Source organism: Staurois parvus, unplaced genomic scaffold (genome assembly GCF_062004578.1).
Source record: "Staurois parvus isolate SC_StPar_1 unplaced genomic scaffold, SC_StPar_1.0 ptg001783l, whole genome shotgun sequence".
Taxonomy (NCBI): domain Eukaryota; kingdom Metazoa; phylum Chordata; class Amphibia; order Anura; family Ranidae; genus Staurois; species Staurois parvus.
Window position 1 is genome coordinate 125065 of NW_028319579.1, and position 10143 is coordinate 135207.

The 10143-nt window shown below is 50.3% G+C and overlaps 1 long non-coding RNA gene across 1 annotated transcript in view; it reads right to left on the reverse strand.

Moving 5' to 3' along the window:
• Positions 1-6887, reverse strand: part of LOC149434298 (uncharacterized) — a 122628-nt gene extending 115741 nt beyond the window's left edge. The window contains exon 1 of the long non-coding RNA XR_016308772.1: positions 6741-6887. This is a non-coding gene — a long non-coding RNA (uncharacterized LOC149434298). The remainder of the gene's footprint in view (positions 1-6740) is intronic.
• Positions 6888-10143: the final 3256 nt, after the last annotated feature.

The following is a 10143-nucleotide window of genomic DNA, read 5'->3' on the forward strand; positions in this document are numbered from 1 at the left end:
GTGTTATTGCTGTGATGGATCTACTGTTGAGGGAGGAGTCCATTGTTACTGGGGGGTATTATTGCTGTGATGGATCTACTGTTGAGGGAGGAGTCCATTGTTACGGGAGGGGTTATTGTTGCTGGGGGGTATTATTGCTGTGATGGATCTACTGTTGAGGGAGGAGTCCATTGTTACTGGGGGGGAGAATATTGTTGCTGGGGGGTATTATTGCTGTGATGGATCTACTGTTGAGGGAGGGGCCTCTTGTTTCTATCCGCTGGAAGGTCTAATAATACTGGCTACTAGAAGATCTATTGTTGCTGGAGGGGCCTAATGTTCCTTGGGGTTGATCTGTTGTTGCTGGGGGGGTGTTTTGTTGCGGGGGGTCTGTTTTCGGGGCAATCTACTGTTGCTGGTGGGGGGGATGATTGTTGCTGGGGAGATCTATTGTGGGGGAGGGGGGACTTGTTGCCGGCTGCAGGGGATCTATTTTACTGCTTTTCTTGTTATCATTAACAAATTCCATAAAAATTACTGAGCAGCACAAAATGATACTTGTCTCTGTGTTCTATAAAAGGGGCGGGACTGGGAGGTGGGTAGGGGGAGGAGTCAAGCGGTGACTTGGAAAGGGGAGTTCCTGCACCTATTCTATATATATATATACACACACCGGGTTGATTTACTAAAACTGGAGAGTGCAAAATCTGGTGCAGCTCTGCATAGGAACCAATCAGCTTCCAGGTTTTATTGTCAAAGCTTCATTGAACCAGCTGAAGGTAGAAGCTGATTGGCTCCCGCGCCCGGCGGCCCCAGATTCTGAGCGCTCCAGTTTTAGTAAATCTCCCCGACAACATTACAGGTTCAATAAAAAATTCTGCGCAATTTAAAGCTCATTTCCAAGAATGGATGTTCTGGCCGCGCCATTGGTCCAGATTGTACAAAGGTAAGTAGGCGGATCTCGTGTCTGCGGAACCAGAGGGTCACGGCAACGGTCGCCGCTACACACACGGGCACTGGCTGGGCTCTGGTGACCAATCACAGAACACCTTCTATTCCTCTCAATTAATGCAAGGCGTTCTCTGACTCCACAAGGTGGAGATTGTGATGTCGCTGCCTCTCCACCTCGTCCAATCAGTGAGAGCCTTGAATCAATTCAGAAAATGTCTTTTGGCGTTTATTGGATGATCTGCGATGGCATTTCTTGTGCTGCGACCCGCAAAGGGGTTCAAGATTCAGACAATCGCACAATATATATATTTACACAAAACTGAGGCAATTGTGCTTTATGTGTACGATGAATGCTAATAGGATCTTGTTTAATAAAGTTTTGACTGTAGACGCCGCGTTCTCCGCAGCTTGAACCTTCGGGATCAGGAAATGCAAGTTTCCGGCAGATTTCCGAACTCCGCTGCATCCCGTCCTCTTCTTCACTGTCAGCTCCATGCGCAACGCAGGTTTTGTCACTTCTCCACCTAGGAGGACATTATACTGTATGACCAGCAGAGGGAGCTCCTCCCCCACTAATGTCATTATACTGTATGACCAGCAGAGGGAGCTCCTCCCCCACTAATGTCATTATACTGTGTGACCAGCAGAGGCCGCTCTTCCCCCACTAATGTCATTATACTGTATGACCAGCAGAGGGAGCTCCTCCCCCACTAATGTCATTATACTGTATGACCAGCAGAGGGAGCTCCTCCCCCATTAATGTCATTATACTGTATGACCAGCAGAGGGAGCTCCTCCCCCACTAATGTCATTATACTGTATGACCAGCAGACGGAGCTCCTCCCCCACTAATGTCAGTAAGGAGAACTCCATTCCATCCAAGGCTCCTGGCAGCGTGATAACTCTGCTCAGAGCGCTACAAGTGTTTTTTTTGGTTTGTTTTTTTCCCCATCAAATTGTATTTGTAATCTGAGTATTGGGGTTCGGATGTCGCTGTCACGTCTCCATGAGCAGTTAGTGACGAGTCTCACATTTACATTTGGGGCAGTTCAGGATATCAGCCGACTTTGTCCTCAACAAGTCCGGAACCGCTTCACGCTGAATTCCAGGTCTGGATATTGTTACTTACAGCTTGGACCAACTATGTACATACAATACCTGCGGGATCCCTCTGGAAGCTGGAAATCTCTGCTACTACACTACTACTACACCGCTACTACACCGCTACTACAGCGCTACTGCACTGCTATTACACTACTACTACACCGCTACTACACCGCTACTACACCGCTACTACACCGCTACTACACCGCTATTACACCACTACTACACTGCTACTACACTGCTACTACACCGCTACTACACCGCTACTACACTGCTACTACACCGCTACTACACTGCTACTACACCGCTACTACACTGCTACTACACCGCTACTACACCGCTACTACACCGCTACTACACTGCTACTACACCGCTATTACACTACTACTACACTGCTACTACACCGCTACTACACCGCTACTACACTGCTACTACACCGCTACTACACTGCTACTACACCGCTACTACACTGCTACTACACTGCTACTACACCGCTACTACACTACTACTACACCTCTACTACACCGCTACTACACCGCTACTACACCGCTACTACACTGCTACTACACCGCTACTACACTGCTACTGCACTGCTACTGCACTGCTACTACACCGCTACTACACTACTACTACACCTCTACTACACCGCTACTACACTGCTACTACACCGCTACTACACTGCTACTACACTGCTACTGCACTACTACTGCACTGCTACTACACCGCTACTGCACTGCTACTGCACTGCTACTACACCGCTACTGCACTGCTACTACACCGCTACTACACTGCTACTGCACTGCTACTACACCGCTACTACACCGCTACTGCACTGCCACTACACCGCTACTACACTGCTACTGCACTGCCACTACACTACTACTACACTGCTACTACACTACTACTACACTGCTACTGCACTGCTACTACACTACTACTGCACTGCTACTGCACCGCTACTACACTGCTACTGCACTGCTACTACACTACTACTACACCGCTACTGCACTGCTATTACACTGCTACTACACTGCTACTACACTGCTGCTGCACTGCTACTACACCGCTACTGCACTTCTACTACACCGGTACTACACTGCTACTACACCGCTGCTGCACTGCTACTACACTACTACTACACTGCTACTGCACCGCTACTACACCTACTACACCGCTACTACACCGCTACTACACTGTTACTACACTGTTACTACACTGTTACTACACTACTACTACACCTCTCCTACATCGCTGTCACACCACTACTACAGTGATCTCTACTATCTTCCAGGTCCTGCCCGAGCGGTTGCCCTGCTACATTGTGAACACAGGAGGTCGTTCAGCAAGAGTGGCACTAAGAGGTTGTTTTGCGTTTTCTCAATAAATACAAAGTGATCTCTGGCTGGACAAGGTGGAGAGCGGTGACATCACCATCCTGCCTGTGTGCCTCGTCCAATCAGATAGCCCTCTGCAGTTATTAAGAAGATACAAAACATTCTCTGAATGGCTCTGGTGCCGAGCGGCCGACCTCCTGTGTTCACAATGAGGCGGGGCAGCCGCTCTGCACGGGACCCAGGAGCTGGAGGAGATCGCTGTAGTAGCGGTAAGATATGTTTGTCTTCAGGTGAGCTGTAGGGGGCAGTCATGACGCGAGGAGAAAATGCTGGATTCATGTAACGGCAAGTCTTATTTGATAAAGTTTTGACTGCAGCAGACACTGCCGCTCTCTTCACAGCTGTAGCCTGCAGGATCAGGAACTGCCATTTCTGCTGCAACCCCACAGCTTTCAATAGGCCAGGTCAGTCTTCTAACCACTTCCTATCAGGTTATTATAAAGTATGACCAGCAGAGGGAGCTCCTCCCCCACTAATGTCATTATACTGTATGACCAGCAGAGGGAGCTCCTCCCCACTAATGTCATTATACTGTATGACCAGCAGAGGGAGCTCCTCCCCACTAATGTCATTATACTGTATGACCAGCAGAGGGAGCTCCTCCCCCACTAATGTCATTATACTGTATGACCAGCAGAGGGAGCTCCTCCCCCACTAATGTCATTATACTGTGTGACCAGCAGAGGGAGCTCCTCCCCCACTAATGTCATTATACTGTATGACCAGCAGAGGGCGATCTTCCCCCACTAATGTCATTATACTGTATGACCAGCAGAGGGAGCTCCTCCCCACTAATGTCATTATACTGTATGAACAGCAGAGGGCGATCTTCCCCCACTAATGTCATTATACTGTATGACCAGCAGAGGGCGATCTTCCCCCACTAATGTCATTATACTGTATGACCAGCAGAGGGAGCTCTTTCCCCACTAATGTCATTATACTGTATGACCAGCAGAGGGCGATCTTCCCCCACTAATGTCATTATACTGTATGACCAGCAGAGGGCGATCTTCCCCCACTAATGTCATTATACTGTATGACCAGCAGAGGGCGATCTTCCCCACTAATGTCATTATAAAGTATGACCAGCAGAGGAAGCCCTTCCCCCACTAATGTCATTATACTGTATGACCAGCAGAGGGAGCCCTTCCCCCACTAATGTCATTATACTGTATGACCAGCAGAGGGAGCCCTTCCCCACTAATGTCATTATACTGTATGACCAGCAGAGGCCGCTCTTCCCCACTAATGTCATTATAAAGTATGACCAGCAGAGGAAGCCCTTCCCCCACTAATGTCATTATACTGTATGACCAACAGAGGGAGCTCCTCCCCCACAAATGTCATTATACTGTATGACCAGCAGAGGGAGCTCCTCCCCCACAAATGTCATTATACTGTATGACCAGCAGAGGGCGATCTTCCCCCACTGATGTCATTATACTGTATGACCAGCAGAGGGAGCTCCTCCCCCACTAATGTCATTATACTGTATGACCAGCAGAGGGAGCTCTTCCAAACCCCCCCTTAATGTCATTCTGTTCACTAGCCATTCACAGGCCCTGTCACAGTGTAACTAGGAGGGTGACCCCACTATTCACTGTTGTGGCTTCTTACTCCCTGGACTATGAGGGGGTCTCATCACTTCTCCCGGCCGGAGCTTTCCTCCTCCTGGAAGCTGCCTGCACACCTCCAGCTACTCCTGATGCCTGAAACATGTTGGCATTCCCTGACAGTTACAGGTGAGGGCGGAGCAGGAGGGCTCTGTGGATTGAGAAGATGAAGACGTTATCTGGCTGGTGAATTGCTCCTTAAAGTCCCTCCTCAATTAAAGGGGGACTCCATTGTCTCTTCACCGAGCCCTAAAGTCAGGACGATACCGAATCATTTCTCTGCAGGCAGTTTGTCGTTTTCTGTCCATGATGGGGGATGGTCCCAGGGCAGGGACTCAAAAATGAATGAGCTCAGCCGGTCTCTGTAGTAGCCAGGCGACTAGTATCTTCAGACGGGCAATGCCCCCTGGGGTCTCAGGAAAGGTTGGCTTTCCAATGTCAGTCATGTATGTCGTATTCTGCATAGAAAGCACCTTCTGTCCATCTCTGCATGATTACCCATCGCAACACATCGAAGAACCGTGCGTGAGCTCCGCCCCTCCTCTCCCACATGACAACACAGCTCTGAATTCCTATGTACATTTCATTTCTGATCATTTGGAAAGAACACAGACCCCTCCTCATCTCCTCCCACTCATCTTCATAACCCCTCCCCATCTCCTCCCACTCATCTTCATAACCCCTCCTCATCTCCTCCCACTCATCCTCATAACCCCTTCTCATCTCCCCCCACCTCCTTATCTACCAACCCCCATCGCCATAACCCCTTAACTCCTCATCTCTCCCCCTTCCCCAACCTCCTTATCTCCTACTCCCTCATCTCCATAACTCCTCCTACTCAGCCACCCCCTCATCATCACCAGAACAGTTCCTCCTCAGTTCCTTAACTTCTCCTCAACTCCATAACCCCTCCTCCTTATCGCCTACTCCCTCCATCTCCGTAACCCCTCCTCCTTATCGCCTACTCCCTCCTCATCTCCGTAACCCCTCCTCCTTATCTCCTACTCCCTCATCTCCGTAAACCCTCCTCCTTTTCTGCATAACACCTCCTCCTTAACTCCTCCTCATCCTCCCTGACCTCCTTATCTCCTACTTCCTCATCTACCCTCCTTAATCTCCATAACATTTCTTCCTGAAGTCCTCAACTTTTCCTCCTTATCTCCTCCTGACCTTCTTATTTCCTACCCCTACCTCATCTACCCCTCAACACCATAACCCTTCCTGTGAATCTCTATAACCCTTCTCCTCATCACCTTAACTCCTCATCTCCCCCTCACCTCCTTATCTCCTACTCCCTCCTCCTCTCCATGACCTTCTCATCTACCCCTTTCTTATCACCTTACCCCTCCTGCTAATCTCCATAACCCCTCCTCCTTATCTCTTACTCCCTCCTCTTCCTCCTCCTCATTTCCTTAACTCCTCATCTCTCCTCGACCTTCTTATCTCCTTCTACCTCCTCCTCCTCATCATAACCCATCTCCATAATCTCTTTATCCCCTCCTCCTCACCCTTCTCCATCTACATAGACCCTCCTCATTCCACCCCCCCTCCCCCATCTCCATAACCAGTCCTCAGCCCCCCACTCATCCCTCCTCATACCCCCCATTTCCATAGCAGTACAGGAGGTTATGTGCTCTCAGGATTTCTGGCGGGATCGACGGACCGTTTTTGCATTTATAAAACCGATCCAACAAACCTCATTTCAATATTGTCTTTAGAAGACGCAGAAGGGAGCACACAGGAGGCGATGATTGTTGGGGTGTACATACACTTTAGGGGTCCCAGACATATTCTTCCATCTCCTCGCTCTGGGTCTGTCTCCTCGCTCTGGGTCAGTCTCCTCGCTCTGGGTCAGTCTCCTCGCTCTGGGTCAGCCTCCTCGCTCTGGGTCAGTCTCCTCGCTCTGGGTCAGTCTCCTCCCTCTGAATCAGTCTCCTCGCTCTAGGTCAGTCTCCTCTGGGTCAGTCTCCTCGCTCTGGGTCAGTCTCCTCGCTCTGGGTCAGTCTCCTCGCTCTGGGTCAGTCTCCTCGCTCTGGGTCAGTCTCCTCGCTCTGGGTCAGTCTCCTCGCTCTGGGTCAGTCTCCTCGCTCTGGGTCAGTCTCTTCGCTCTGGGTCAGTCTCCTCGCTCTGGGTCAGTCTCCTCGCTCTGGGTCAGTCTCCTCGCTCTGGGTCAGTCTCCTCGCTCTGGGTCAGTCTCCTCGCTCTAGGTCTGTCTCCTCGCTCTGGGTCAGTCTCCTCGCTCTGGGTCAGTCTCCTCGCTCTGGGTCAGTCTCCTCGCTCTGGGTCAGTCTCCTCGCTCTAGGTCAGTGATTAAAGCCGGGCAGTCAGCATTTTCAGGAGGCGGCCGTCCTGGCAGCGAACCTTTTTGCCTTCACAGGTCTAAGTTGGTGGCCAAGTCGCCACCCGTGTTCTCCATAGCCGGTCCATCTGCTTGGCTTTGCCCCCAAATGCCCGCCGGCTGTTTTTTCGGCTCCCCACCTCCCCCATTGCCCTGCCAGCTTGGTGCCTGCGGGGCCCTTCATGAGAGCAGACTATTATTTATATATCCTGACCATTTCATCCTCCTTTACCACCCCCCACCCCTCCCGCCTTCCCTCTCAAACAAACGTGTTGTGTTAGCGGCTGTCTCCGCAGGACAAAGTGAGCGTTTGTCTCCCCTCTGGGGAGCGATGAAAAGCCATCTGTGTGCTGCGTACCATGCTGGGACCTCGTCTCTTTGTACTGTCAGCTCCACGGGACAAATGCTATCTGAGGGGACACAGAGACCCTCTTCACAGAATGGGGGGCTTGTTCTGATGGGCCTTTAATGGCCAGCTCGGTGTGAACATTAGGACAGAGGGGTCTGTGTCCCGGCCTTACAATGGCCTGAATTATTACAGCCCCGGCCTGGGAAAGGAGAGGGGGGTTGGGGTTGGGGGGGGGGGGTATTGACAATATTAGAGGAACAATTCCGTGTGCACGTCTAGATTTCGGGGGCTTTCACTCGTTCTACGTTGGTGTCTTCGTCGAGGACGTGGGCAGAGAGGCCATATAGTCCTTCATAACTCTATGGACTGAGTGGGGGAAATCTACCACCAAGGGGCAAAATCTCAAGGAGGACGCCGGCTGTCAGATGGCCATATGAGTTATAATACCATCTGTTTTAAGTTCACCAGCAGGTATGCGGTGCGAGAGGTCTGTGGGATGTACAATCGTGGCCAAAAATCTTACCCCCCCTCCTGCATTTCTGCCAGAAAACGCACCATTTCACCCAGAAAATTGTTGCAATGACAAAAATTTTGGCACTCTCATGTTTCCTTCTTTGGTTTGTATCGGTAGGACCAGGGGAGGACTGACCATTTGGAAACTCGAGCACTGCCCGAGGGCCCGTGGTCAGTAGGGGGCCCCATGAGATGTCTCTTGTACCTTTCATTGGCTTTTTCATAGGCTTTTTTGGGTGTTGGCCAGGACAAAGGGGCCCCATGATCCCCTATTGCCCGGGGGCCCCATGAATTGTCAGTCCGCCCCTGGAGAGGACATAAAGTGGAGAAACAAAAAGACAAATCTGCCATATTCCACATAAACCCCCAAAAATGGACCGGAAAAAATGATTGGCACATTTTGAAATAATTGCATTCCAAGTCTGTGACGCTCCTGTAATTTGTCATTAAACTCCCCCGTATCCATGACCGGGCGCTGACAACCTAGAAATCACACTGACAACCAATTACAAAGGGGAAAAATGGCCTCCTCCTTTCTGTTGGGTGTCTCTGTGTGCCACATGGAGCATGGAGGAGAGAAGGGGCCACAATGGTTGTCTGAGGATTGGAGAAGAAAAATTGTGGAAAAGCACGGACAATCTCAAGGCTACAAGTTCATCTCCAGAGATCTTAATGTTCCTGTGTCCACTGTGCGCAACATTGTCAAGAGGTTTACAGCCCATGGCACTGTAGCTAATCTCCCTGGATGAGGACGGAAGAGAAAAATGGATGAAATACTGCAACAAAGGATTGTTGGAATGGTGGTTAAAGAACCTCCATCAACTTCCAGACAAATCTCCACTTTTTTGTGTCATACCAATACAAACCAAAGAAACAAACATGGGAATGCCGAAACATTTGTCACTGCATCAGTTTTCTGGGTGAAGTGGTGCATTAAATGACCGGAAGGAAGGGGTGCCAATATTTTCAGCCATGACTTGTTCAGGGTGGCTGATGGCTCTCAATTACGAAGTGTGCACAGCCACCAATGGGCAAAATCCTAATGATATGGGCAGGGGTGGACTGACAACTCATGGGGCCCCCGGGCAATAGTGGATCATGGGGCCCCTGTGTCCTAGCCCAAACTCAAAAAAGCCTATGAAAAAGGTACCAGGGGCATCTCATGGGGCCCCCTACTGACCCCGGGACCTCAGGCAGTGCCGAGTTTCCAAATGGTCAGTCCGTCCCTGGATATGGGCCCTACCAGGAGGTGTCGGCTGGTTAAAGCTAGATATACGTGTTACAATGCAATATGCTATAGGTTCACCAACCGCTTTATAGTGCTTGATTGGGTATAAAGGTAGTTCAGGGTGGCTGATGGCTCTCAATTACCAGAAACCCAGCAAACTAACTATATACAGTGTGTACAAATATATACAACATGGGAGGCAAGGGCAACGGGCCAATGCAACAAAAAGGAGGAATTAGGACTGGGTACAGGCTTAAGTACCCTCCCAGCAGCTGGGGTTGGGTGGAACTGTTTTCAGGAACCTTCTGGCTGTTGGGGGACACCTGCTGGTGGACACCAGAACGGCAGTTTTTCACTCAGGGAAGCACAGTGCCATCAGCAGGTGAGTCAGGTCCTGACATGAACACAGAAAAAGGGGCGAGATCTGCCACCAGAGGGCCAAATGTCAAAGTCGTGGGCAATACCTGAAGGTGCCGGCTGCCTAAAACTAGCCATAAAGGTTACAATACAATCCACTTTAGGTTCACCAACAGCTATGTAGAGGGAAGTCTACCACCAAGGGGCAACATTTCAAGGAAGATGCTGGCTGTCTAAAGATGGCCATATGAGTTATAATACGATCTATTTCAGGTTCACCAGCAGATATGTGGTGCGAGAGGTCTGTGGGATCG